Here is a 12,744-nt window from a genome sequence, read left to right on the forward strand (position 1 = left end):
CAGACGCTGCCTTTACAGTCCCTTGATTATGACAGAGGGGACAGTGCTCCATAGTGGGGAAAGGGCGTTCTCTGCAATAGTGAAAGTGGATTAACTAGATATCTATTCCGGAAAAAAAGTGCCCCACTATGTACTTCATACCATACATAAAAGGACAGATGGAACACAGATTTAAAGATATTAAACAATAAACCTCTAGGAGTTATCATAAGGGGGAGTTCTTCGTGGTGCTGGACAGGCAAAGATTTCTTCAACAGAACATGAATGCATTAACCATAAAGAAAATCTAGTTCTTAAAATGAAGAACTTTCGTTCAACATTCACTACTAAGAGAGTGAAAGGCAAAAAAAAAACAAAACAAAAAATTCATTTGCAAAACATATATCTGTTCAAGGGAATCATATTCAGAGTATAGTATATACGGAATTCCTAAAAATTGATGGAAAAAAAGATATCACCTAATTTATAAACGGGGAAACGCCTTAAGTAGTCACTCTACATGAAATAGTTTTCAAAATATTCAGTCATTAAGCAAAAACAAATTAAAAGCAAAATGAGATACCCAACCACCAGAGTGGCTAAATAAACACGTAATAACCAAAACTAAGTACTGGTAAAGATGTGGAATGATTTAGACCTCTATACACTGCTGGCGAAGTCGTAAACTGGCAAAACCATTTTGGAAAGCACGCCCATACCCTATGACGTAGCATATCCACTTCCAGATACATAGTTAACTGAAACGCATTCATCTGTGTACAAAGACATACAGAAGAAGGTTCACAGCACAGGCAGCAAAAGCAAAGATAAGCAGATGGGACAGCTGCAGACTTTAGAACTTCTGTGCAGCAAAAGAAAGAATCAAACAGAGTGAAAAGCTACCTACAGAACGGGACAAGATGTTTGCAACTCACGTATCTGATAAATATTTGCAACTCACATATCTGATGGTAAATACTTGCAACTCACGTATCTAGATTAATATCTAGAAAATATAAAGAACTCAACCACCACCACCAAAACAACCTGGTTAAAAAATGGGCTAAAGATTTTAATAGACATTTCTTCAAAGAAGATACACAAATGGCCAACAAGCATATGAAAAGATGGTCAGCATCACTAATCATTAGAGGAATACACATTAAAACTACAACGAGACGTCACCTCTTACCTATTAGGATGGCCACTGTCAAAAACAAAACAAAACAAAACAAAAAACACTGTTGGCAAGGATGTGGAGAAACTGGAACCCCTGTGCACCTACCCCTACCTCATGATCCAATTAAATTGAGAATTCTATACCAGGCACTTTAAAATGTAAAGCAAACCCAATTTATTAAGTGTAAAGGGCAAAACTGGAAAAGAAGGGACTGGATTCTTTATGGCCCCAAGGACCCGGTAGACTGGCCTGAGTTTGAGGGACCTGCATCAGGATGGAGGCTGCCAACACTGGATGTGACAGCGACCATTCCCTCAGAGATTGTGTGTTCATTGCTGCTAGTACCCCGTCTTTAATTATTAAGGAGAACGTTACGGGATCCAAGTTAGGTCTCCAAATATCTGTACCGTTCCTTTAACTTATCTAACAAGACAGAGCTGAGTAATAACAAATTGTTTCACAGCCATGTTCCCATGAACAGCACAAAATTTTCTCTAAAACACTGTACACTCCAAAACCAACATACTCAACAACTAAATCTAATCATACTCCGTATGCTTCTCACTTTACTTTTTCTCAGTGCATAAAATCTTAACAAGATTCTTTTAAAAACTCCTTTTGGGAAATCTGACACCACCTCATTTCCTTACACTCCAAAGTGAGTTGTTCAACTCACGCTTAAGAAATTTCCCATGTCTTTCTCTTTGTTTTTCCTCTCCTGGCTGGCACAATTTTTGATATGTAAGGTACTGCTTTATTTGTTTAATTTTACTTAATTGAAGATATAAAATCAAAGTTTAAATGTTCATAAAAGTTTAAGAAGGAAAACTTTTTTAAAATCACTAAAGTTGAAGCCAATGAAATGACAGGAAAACTATAAAATACCTATTTTCTTCCATCCAAAAAGTCCTTATTATTCTATTACAGATTATTCCAAAGCATTTTAAATGATTTTTTTTTTTCAAAACCAGTAAAGAGCAAAAGGGTAAAATTTTAAAACACGCTACAGGAGTTTGAGCAAATTCAGAGTTTTCTCATCATTAAAGTTAATGAACCTTTGAGACTATGGTTTTAATATGAAATGATGATGTTATTCTTGAAATCTGTTCATGACTATTCATGGTGAAGCAGTTTTAGGTTCACCGAATTTACATGTTGCATATTACAGAGCGTGACAGCTTGAAATCCCATAGCCAAGAAACCCTGTGACTTCCAATTCAAGTTAAGTTATGTCTTAAGTTTATAGATATGTGAGTGAGCACATGTAATCATGTTCTTATACCTCCTTAAAATATTTTAGGGCCTCTCATGTTTGCTCCAGTGTGCTAAGCCATATGACTTTCTAAATTTCTAGCACAGTCCAGAGACTGCAAAACTTTAATACATTGTTTTGAAACTGTTTATTAGAACACAAAGGTATGTGAAGGAGAATCTGACACAGTGACCATGAAGTTTTCTTATTCAAGGAATCTTTTTGAGACTCATAAAGGTTACAGACAGTGTCAAAACAAATGCACACTTACACAGAATTCTGCTTACAATTTTAGGAATTTCAAAGAATACTGAAGTCCAATTCTTAGATCCCAGGTTAAGAATCCTCATCTGAACTTCTTGTTTTTTTTGCAGTTCGCAGGCCTCTCCCTGCTGTGGCCTCTCCCGTTGCGGAGCACAGGCTCCGGACGCGCAGGCTCAGCGGCCATGGCTCACGGGCCCAGCCGCTCCGCGGCATGTGGGATCTTCCCGGACCGGGGCACGAACCCGTGTCCCCTGCGTCGGTAGGTGGACTCTCAACCACTGCGCCACCAGGGAAGCCCTGAATGTGGATCTTGATGTTTGAATATGTTTTAACCTTGCACGACGTCCATACTAACAATGTATGGGTTGTTTAATAAATAAATATTTAAAATAAAAAAAAGTGACAGCCTAGGCATGCGAGTGGCCAAAGGAAATGTATAAAGTGAGGAAGATCATCAATATCACGCGATTGCTGAAAGTGGGGGAGGCGCAGAGAAGAGAGGGAGGTAAGGGAGGGGAGGGGGAGAAACGGGTTTACTGGCACAGAAATAAATATTGGTCTAAAAAGTCACGCTGCTGCTAAGGTTAACACGGCCTAATCTATCCAATTAAGTGAAAATGTGAAGATGATAGAAAAGTCTGCCATAGGACTTCCCTGGCGGTCCAGTGGTTACGACTGCACTTTTCCAACGTAGCGGGTGCAGGTTCAATCCCTGGTCGGGGAACTACGATCCCACATGCCACACGGCAACTAAGCCCGCCTGCTGCAACTACTGAGCCCGTGCACCGCAAGGAAGAGCCTGCGCACTGCAATGAAAGATCCCAAGTGCCACAGCTAAACCAAATAAATAAATATTTGGTATTTATTTACCAAACACAGCCATATAGGAAAATAAATATTTTTTAAAAAAAGAAAAAAAGTGAAGAGAAAGGGTGAGAAACCAACCCTGACAGTCAGGTGGTTAAGACTCCAAGCTTCCACTGCAGGGGCCACAGGTTCGATCCCTGGTCAGGGAACTAAGATCCCGCACGCTGCGAGGTGTGGCTAAATAAATAAATATAAAAAATAAAAGTCTGGGGCTTCCCTGGTGGCGCAGTGGTTGAGAGTCCGCCTGCCGATGCAGGGGACACGGGTTCGTGCCCCGGTCCGGGAAGATCCCACATGCCACGGAGCGGCTGGGCCCGTGAGCCATGGCCACTGAGCCTGCGTGTCCAGAGCCTGTGCTCCGCAACGGGAGAGGCCACAGCGGTGAGAGGCCCGCGTACCGCAAATAAATAAATAAATAAATAAATAAAAGTCTGCCATAAGGTAACTGTAAAAGGAACAAATATTATCTCGGTTTTTTAACCGAGATCTTACTTGGAGTAAGATGGACCGTGCTCAGATGATGCTTCGTGCAGAGAAGGAGAGGAGCCGCAGTAGAAGAGCCAAGGTTCCAGAAGCAAGCGGACGCCGATCTGCACAAGGAGGGACAAGTATTTGGAACCCTGAGTCGAGGGAGGACTGGGAGAGGGCAGGACAGAGGTGGGAGAAGAGGAGCAGGACGGGGTGCGGGGCGGCAGGAGGACCACACTCTGCACAGGTGCTGCAACGACTCTGACTCCATGTGAGATCTGTTCCTTTCGCTTTAACCCTTGGGCTCTGTTTAGTCAGGCTGGCTCTGCACCTTTTGTAAAAGAACGTTGCCTAGAGCCTGAAATACAAAGGACAGCCCATTCTCCAAGCTCTGGCCTTTAAGAGTCTATTCATGTAGAGGCACAGCTGCAGAATGTCTGGTTGGAGGTTCACAGGAACATCACGGCCTGACCTACCTGACAGCTGCAAGAACAAAGGATCCTACACCAAGAAGTCTGCAGCAACTAACCGCCTCCCTCCCTCACCTTGCCTTTAAAAATGCTTTGCTGAAACCCTTCAGAGGGTTAGAGGATTTGGGGGCAGGAGCCTCCCATCTCCTTGCATGGCCTTGCAATAAACCTTCCTCTGCTCCAAACTCCAACGTCTCAGTTTGTTTGGCCTCACTGTGCGTTGGGAACATGAACTTGCGTTCGGTAACAGTATCTCTTCCTCAGAACCCCCAAATCTTGAGATTGGTCTAAAACTCACAGAACGTTTCACGTGAGTGGTCGCGTTATGGAAGACACTGAATGACCCAAACGCTGCCTCTAAGGTGATGCAGGAGCCAAAACAAACCTGTTAATTCTTAGAAAACTCTTTCTGACAACAGAACATATTTCCAAAGAAGACTGCAGAATCTTCTCTGGAAATGTTACGGCTAAATTAGTTATACAAGAGATTAAAATGATGCAAGTATAAAACCAGTTGAAGTTATCAAAATCTGCTAAATATCTTCTTTAGTATCTTTTAACTTGTTTCTTGTGATTCTATGATTTCCTTTCTTCAAAAGCCCACATATTTTAAAATATTAGACACCATTAGAAACAAGAATTTCAGGTACTGAATTTAAATACATCTGTAAAATTCCCTCATGCACATGGATTTCATTAAGTTCAGTGAAGCAAATAAAACCTGTTGTTATGAAAAGGACCTTTGACAGCTCATAATTACATAAAAATAAATGCACCAGTTGAAGAGTAGAATAAAATTAAGATGTCAGCATTGATGAATCTCTTAACTAAAATTTTTAAGAAGCACTTTAAGACTCAGTAACTTTTCCCTGTTTTGTGTGGTTATATTAAAATGGTAACAATTAATTTTGCAGCAACTTGACAGTAATTATTTAATTCTTAACACATCGTGGAAGGTAATTTTTAGAAATGACAGACTAAAATATATATTTAAATCTGCTTAGTTAATTAAACCATGAAAGACTAAGATGGAAAATGCAGTAAGAATTCAATTTAATTCTAAACCTGGACTAAATTTATAGATTAGAAGTAAATGATTGGTTCTAACACATGTACGTAAGGATTACAATACTAAAATGAATACTAGCTCCAGGTCAAGCAGCTAGTAAAAGGCATTCTTGGCAGCGGTAGCAGCAAGATTCCTTTTGGTAAATATTGGTAGCTGACAACAGGACAGATGTGTTGCAGGCTTCACTTAAAAGCTAGTCTCAGATCAAAATCCATCACACGTGGTAGGTATTGCACTGACTCTGTACACTGCCTTGGGTCAGTGTACAATATGGTCATTTTAACAGCAGTAATTCTTCCAATCCATGGGCACAGTATATCTTCCCATCTGTTTGTGTCATCTTCCAGTTCTTTCATCAGCATCTCATAGTTTTCTGAGTACAGGTCTTTTAACTCCTTAGATTTATTCCTTGTTATTAATTTTTATATGATTGTAAGTGGGACAGTTTTCTTAATTTCTCTTTCTGGTAGTTCCTTGTTAGCGTATAGAAATGCAGCCACTGAGTATAATATTCGCTTTGGGCTTATCATATATGCCTTTATTATGTTGAGGGATTTCCCTCTAGAGCCACTTTGTTGAGTTTTTATCATAAATGGATGTTGAATTTTGTCAAAAGCTTTTTGTGCATCTGTTGAAATGATCACATAGTTTTTATTCTTTAATTTGTTAATGTGGTGTATCACACTGATTGACGTGTGGCTACTGAACCATCCTTGCGTCCCTGGGATAAATCCCACTTGATCATGGCGTATGAGCTTTTGAAAGTACTGTTGAATTCGGTTTGCTAATATTATGCTGAGGATTTTTGCATCTATGTTCATTAGTGATAGTGGCCTGTAATTTTCTCTTTTTATGATATCTTTGTCTGGTATCAAGGTGATCCTGACCTCATAGAATGTGTTCCAAAACATGTGTTCTGTCCTCTGCAATTTTTTGGAATAATTTGAGAACGACAGGTCTTAACTCTTCTCTAAATGTTTGGTGGAATTCACCTGTGAAGCCATCTGGTCTTGGACTTCTGTTTGTTGGGCTTTTTAAAATTATCGATTCCATTTCAGTAATGGTCACCAGAGCTATATGCTGTACGGCTTCCTCCTATGTGGGCTGCCCGGGCCCTTCTCTTGTAGCAGGCTGACTACTGTGGGCATGCTAGAAGGCTTGTCTGACCTTTGTTCCAGTCAGTTGCCAGGCCCTGCCTTGTGCAGAGGCTGCCAGCTGGCCGTGGGTTGGCAGGTCCAAGTCCTGGCACGGCTGGATACAGGGCCAGGGGAGTCTTGGTCCCGCTGCCAACCTGCTGGCGGGTGGGGCTGAGTCACGAGGGGGTGACCTTCTGGTGGGCTGGGCCAGTCCTGTCGTGGTTGGCCGCAGGGTCCATGGTGTCCTGGAGCTGGTGATGGGGCCACGTCCTGAGGTCTCCAGCTGCAGGACCCTGGGGGTCCTGGAGTTGGTGTTAGCTCTCAGGTGGGCGGGACAAGGGCCCAGGGCATTCCAGGGCTGGTTCTCACCCCTTGGTGGGTAGGGCTGGGTTCTGGGCCCACCCAGCTGCCTGGCCTGAGGCAGCCCAGGACACCAGTGCTGACTGGCTGGTAGGTGGGGCTGGGCTCTGGCACTAGAGGGAGGATTTCAAAACGGCGCTTACCAACACCTCATCCTCGTGGTGGGATGAGCTCTGCACAATGGCTGCTGCAGAGTCCTCACCGCAGGCTGAGCGCTGCTACCTCCTGCCTCTCTGCGAAGCTCTCCAAGATCAGCAAGTGGGTCTGACCCAGGCTCCCTCCAAGTTACTGCTCTGCCCTGGGTCCTGCAGCGTGTGAGATGTGGCATGCGCTCTTTAAGCATGGAGTCTCTATTTACCACAGCATTCTTCTCTCTTTATCCTTGCTTTTCTCTGCTAAATTTCTAGCTAGTCTACCACTGAGCTCTTTGCTATCATGGAGCTACAAGCCTCTTCTCAATTGCGTATTACCAAGCTCTCCGTCATTTCTGAGAGTGCCCTTCCCCACCATCTCCTCCAAATAAAATCCATCTCCTCAGGGAGGGCTGTGGAACTCCCTGCTTAGCCTGCCTCTGCCCCGGGCAGAACCTCGCCCCACTGCTCCAGAGCTGGAGGCGGGCACAGTGGCCTCCTCTCTCACCATGACCTCCCACCCTACGACTAGGGCGCTGATTAGGGACTGCAGCCCCTAGTCTCCTCTCCTCTCCGAGTATGGAACTGCCCCCTACGAGGGAGCCAAGATGGGGACAGTAGTGGCCCCATATCCTTGGCCTGCCACACCTGGGGTAGAGGTTCCACCCTAGAGTGGTGGCTAGGTACGTGGGAAGTCCCAGACCTGTTGGCCACACCTGCCTGGAATAAAGCTTGTGCCTGCAGCTTGCGGGAGGGGGCTGAGGATCCTGGAGGCCTGCCCCTTCCAAGGAGAAGCCAGCAGCGCAGACTGGGACCTGGAGGAGCGGAAGGCCGTCATCTTGGCTGCAGCCACACAGCGCACCACACTGAGCCGGGGTGGCGCAGATTCAGTCCTAGACCGAATACCCAGATTCTCGCTGTTCTTAGCAAGATTTAGTAGATTCTCATGAATGAATGTTTCTCCATGTACTGTATACCCTCAGGACAATTTCCAGAGACTTTAAATAAATGTTTTTAAAATAATTTTCACCACTCACTTTTGATTGTTTCCTGGAGAGAGGGTCTACAAAGAGCCTCACATCACCATTCCAATACCTTTTCTATTTATGTTCACTTCTATCATTCATTTAAAATTTTCTCTTTGTGTTTTACAATCTAAGTAATATATTAACCTTCTGCATGTAATATAGTCATAAATACGTATAAGATGCAAATAACTGTACATGTCCTGTGTTGATCAAAATATCTCAGATAAGGTGCTCAATCAAAACCATTTGGAGAGTTCAGACCTTGTACACACCCCTGGCTTTTTCCATGTTCCACTTTGGATATATTTACCTTTTCCATCAGGGAAATCATGGCACGTGCTCTGGGTCCTTGACGCTGTCACCATCCCCAGCAGGAAACTATTGCCAGCTCTTTTTTCCTAAGCCAATGAGAGAGATGATGTTGGCTCTGGGATCGTGTCAGTTTCGGCAAGTAGAATACATTAATAACTTTTACACTATCTGACACAAATATAAAATCAGCAACCTTTACTGTATAGTATGGACATTTTTAGAGCAACAGTTCCCAATTCTTTTCACTATGCTGCCTGTGGAATATGTAGAAGATTATTAATCCATCTTTAATAGCACATCTGAATCTACAGCAATCTTACTTATCCCTGTGAGAGCAAATTTTTTTAAAGAATGGTTGTCACTATCACCTATGAGGTGGAGAATAATTAATGAAAATTTTCGTTGGACTTTTCTGGGAAAATGGCTTTTGATTTCCACCTGTGAAAAGTCTGCTTTAAAAAAAATGTAATCTAAGAGTTGTAAACATTTCTGCCTTGCAATTATCCACTTGGTTACGTGAAAAACATTTTTAAATACCCCAGCGTCTTTGTGTTTCCATTTGCTTCCAGATAAAACAGCGTTATCTCCATTTAAAAATTCACAGAATACACCAGTAGGACCCTTTCAGGAATGTGTTTGATAATTTACCTCCTCAGTACGTTCACCAAACATCTGCAGACACCCCGGCCATTCCCCAGACACAAAACTGCTGGAACCAAGTCACTCTCCCGTGCGGAGGTGTCAACAAGTAAACAGATGACAGACACAGAAGCACTACCAGGAAAACCCTATGCCTTATCATCATTTGAGCGAACCGCTCCAGGCTTTGAAAAAGAAAACAAATCGTAGTACAGCTGCTATTCCAAGCAGCGGGTGGGCGCGCAGTCCCCTTGGTGCTAAGAACAGAGTTTCTGCAAACCCCGCGGGGGCCGCCCAGCTGCCAGGCCCCGGCCCTGCTCGGTGTCCGGAGCCGCAGAGGCTCGCGGGGGACAAGCCGGGGGACACACCGGAGCCCGCGAAGGGCCGGGTCCCCAGCAGGGCCGCGTCCCCAGCAGGGCCGCCCTGGCGCGCGCGGAAAGGGCGGCGCCGGTTCTGGTACCTCGTGGGACGAGGGCCGAGGCGGGAACACCGGAGCTCCGACCCGCACTGCGTGACGCGACGCCGCTGCACCGGGAACGGCTGGAAGGCGCCCCCGCGGCGGCAAAGGAGACGGGCCGGGGCCCAGCGACCCACGGGGACGTGACGCGGGATTGGCACGTGGACGCGCGCGCCGGGCGGGCGGGCGAGACGCTTCGGGGGCCCCGCGCGCCCCGCCGAGGTCTGCGGCCCCCGCCCGCCCGGCGCCGGGTCCCGGGCGCCCCGAGCCCGCGCGGGGATGTGGGCCCTCCCGCCCGGGAGCGCAGTCGCCGCGGCGGCCGCCGAGGACGCAAGACGGAGCCGCGGCCCGCGCTGTCCGGGGAGAAGACGGCGGCCCTTCCGCCTGGGACGACGGGACTTGCGGCGCCAGCCCGCGCCGCCGGACCGCGGAGAGCAGCGCAGGTAAGGAGCGCAGCCGCGGGCCACCGCTTCGCCGTCAGCCGCCCGGTTTGCAGCCCCTGAGCTGGCCCGCGCGTGGGCAGGCGCCCCCAGCCCGACCCCGCACCTGATCCTTCCGCCGCTGCGGCCCGCGGGTCCGGGGGGAAGCCACGCAGTGTAGTTGGGGCCGTCCGCCTGCCTTTGCCCCAGATAGTTTTGCCGGCGGAGCCGCCCTCGGACTGGACTTAACTTGGGGGAGTGACTCATGTTCTGTGAATTGGTTTTGCTCATCGCGTCGCCCTGGGTTACTGACCGGCCCGCCCCCGGAGTTAGGCGCGAGCACACTTGGGGGCTGACCCGGGCTTCCCGGGGCGGGGCGGGGCGGGGGGTGGAGACAGAGAGCCCTGAAGTCACGTGTCTCACACCCGCTTCCCTGGGGTGGTCCCTCCAGCCACAGCCACTACCCACCGAGTACCCATGGTTGGTAGGTACATATTTGCGTGTTATCACTTGGTTAAATCGGGATTAATTAGAAAGTTGATAGGAGCCGTCGCTGGATAGTTGACTGGGACAGTCACGTACGGTTTTTCTGGGAAACAGCTGCTCGTCCCGTGTTACCTGCTGTCGTAGGAGCAGATGTTAGAGATGGCACTCTGTGTAGATGCGTGGTATTGTTGTACTAGTGCTGTTGGGTGTCCCTTAAAGCGAGTAAATCTGTGTAAAACAAGGGAATTGTACTTTTTCAAGTAAGCCTTTTTCTATGACTCTCTTGTGCTTTTCTTCCTTGAACATAAGCAGGTTATTTAAAAACTATGAAAAATAGATTTTACAGTATTTGTCAAATATTTACTTAAGCTGATCTCTTGGTTCTTGGTGATGGACTATTTTACTGGAAGGTTCAGTGTGTCTGGTATTAAAACTTCCTCTGGAGAAAATGTGCTTCCAAACATTCCAAAAAAATGATTGCAAAGTGGCCCCCAGTCCACGTGTGTAAAACATCCCGCAGTGAACTTTTGAGGTTGAAGAACAATCATGTTTTCAATTATTTTACTTTCTCTGAATCTTATGTTCTTTCCATTTTCAGTGTTTGTTAGAGCTGAATCAGACATTACACACAATATTTAGTAGATACTGCACATAAATCATTAACACAGATAGTACACTTACACTTCAGGCTTAGAAACATAAGAAGGTGCCCTGCATAGCAATTGTAATCTATGAATAATGTTTCTTTAATCTCAGAAAAAATGTAGTGATGAATAATCCATTGAACAAATTAGATTCGTTAGAACTACATAGCAGACTATAAAAGGAATAAAACTCACATTTAACCAATAACTTGTTTGCTTTTTTAAACTATGAAAACACCTCTCTCACACGTAATGAGGATAATGCTCATTTCATTTTTAAAGAGGCATTTTATTCCTGTGGCTAGATCATATTTTAAATATATTAAAAATATATATGTACTATTACATTTTAATAGGCACCATTTCATTTTCTTCGTTCTGATTTTTTTTAATAAACCTGTAGGTTACTTAGAGTTTTGTTTTTAATTTTATTTATTTATTTTTGGCTGCATTGGGTCTTTGTTGCGGTGGCTTCTCTTGTTGCAGAACATCGGCTTTAGGTGCGTGGGCTTCAGTAGTTGCAGCATGCAGACTCTGTAGTTGTGGCTCGAGGGCTCTAGAGAGCAGACTCAGTAGTTGTGGCGCACGGGCTTAGTTGCTCCACGGCATGCGGGATCTTCCTGGACCAGGGATCGAACCCATGTCCCCTGCATTGGCAGGCAGATTCTTAACCACTGTGCCACCAGGGAAGTCCTGATTTTTTTTTTTTAATTTATCAGACCCGTGTTTAGTCTTTACTACTTAAGATTGTGCCCTGCAAGAGCTCCTGTCTTACTGTGGATAACATCTGCAAGTATCTACAGACATAGTTACAGTTAAGCAAAAAAAGGTAATTGTATTTCTTTCTCCGGAATTGTATTGTTAGAAAGTGATGTATGTGGGAATGATCATTGTAGTGTAACAACCCAAACATTTCATTTTCTAGACTTAGGAAATGGTGCTTTGTAATTTTTAAAAAACTGCCCATTTCATTGTCTTCTTAGTTAAATTTATACGAAGTAAACACAACTGGTTATGTGCTCTCAGTGATACAAATACAGTGTTCTCTGTATAGACAGCCCTCCTTCAAAGTATATTTGCATATAAATTTCTGAACATGACACCTGCCAAATTAGGAAACAAAATAACTACATATAACACCGTGTCTGTTTAGCATATCATTTTGTTAGATGTGAGGGAGATATTTGTACTGGAATAGGAGGCCGCAGGAAAAGGAGATGGTAAAGAGATGCTTCCTAAGTTTTTTAAGGTCATGGACCCCTTTGAAAGTCTGGTGATAGTAATGGATGTGCTAGGAAATGCCTGGACCTACTTTGGATTCAATTTCAAGAGGTTAACAGCTCTCGAAGCCCAGTCTTGGACTCCGACCAAGATCACTTAAATTAGATTTTTAGCATGTCAGTAGGCTTCGTTGCTGCACATACAAAACCCTAAGTCATTCCATTATATCAAAACATAACTGCATTAATAATTACCTTAATAATAAAACAATGAAAACCTAATTGGAAAAGTAACATGAACCAGATATTAATTTATAAAAATGTGCTTATTATCTTTGTCTAATGTTGGTTGCTAAACGCTTT

General features: G+C 44.7%; 1 protein-coding gene and 1 long non-coding RNA gene across 2 annotated transcripts in view; one reads left to right on the plus strand and one right to left on the minus strand.

Annotated features, from left to right (window-relative positions):
• The window catches only part of LOC132413872 (uncharacterized), a 186,071-nt gene extending 175,784 nt beyond the window's left edge, over positions 1–10,287 (minus strand). Inside the window, exons 1-3 of the long non-coding RNA XR_009516839.1 lie at positions 10,159–10,287; positions 8,515–8,602; positions 4,035–4,132 (exon numbers count right to left, since the gene is read on the minus strand). This is a non-coding gene — a long non-coding RNA (uncharacterized lncRNA). The remainder of the gene's footprint in view (positions 1–4,034; positions 4,133–8,514; positions 8,603–10,158) is intronic.
• Positions 9,796–12,744, plus strand: part of SGCG (sarcoglycan gamma) — a 44,135-nt gene continuing 41,186 nt past the window's right edge. Inside the window, exon 1 of the mRNA XM_059996129.1 lies at positions 9,796–10,055. The gene's annotated coding sequence lies outside the window, so the exon portion shown is untranslated. The remainder of the gene's footprint in view (positions 10,056–12,744) is intronic.

This window comes from Delphinus delphis, chromosome 18 (assembly GCF_949987515.2).
Source record: "Delphinus delphis chromosome 18, mDelDel1.2, whole genome shotgun sequence".
Taxonomy (NCBI): domain Eukaryota; kingdom Metazoa; phylum Chordata; class Mammalia; order Artiodactyla; family Delphinidae; genus Delphinus; species Delphinus delphis.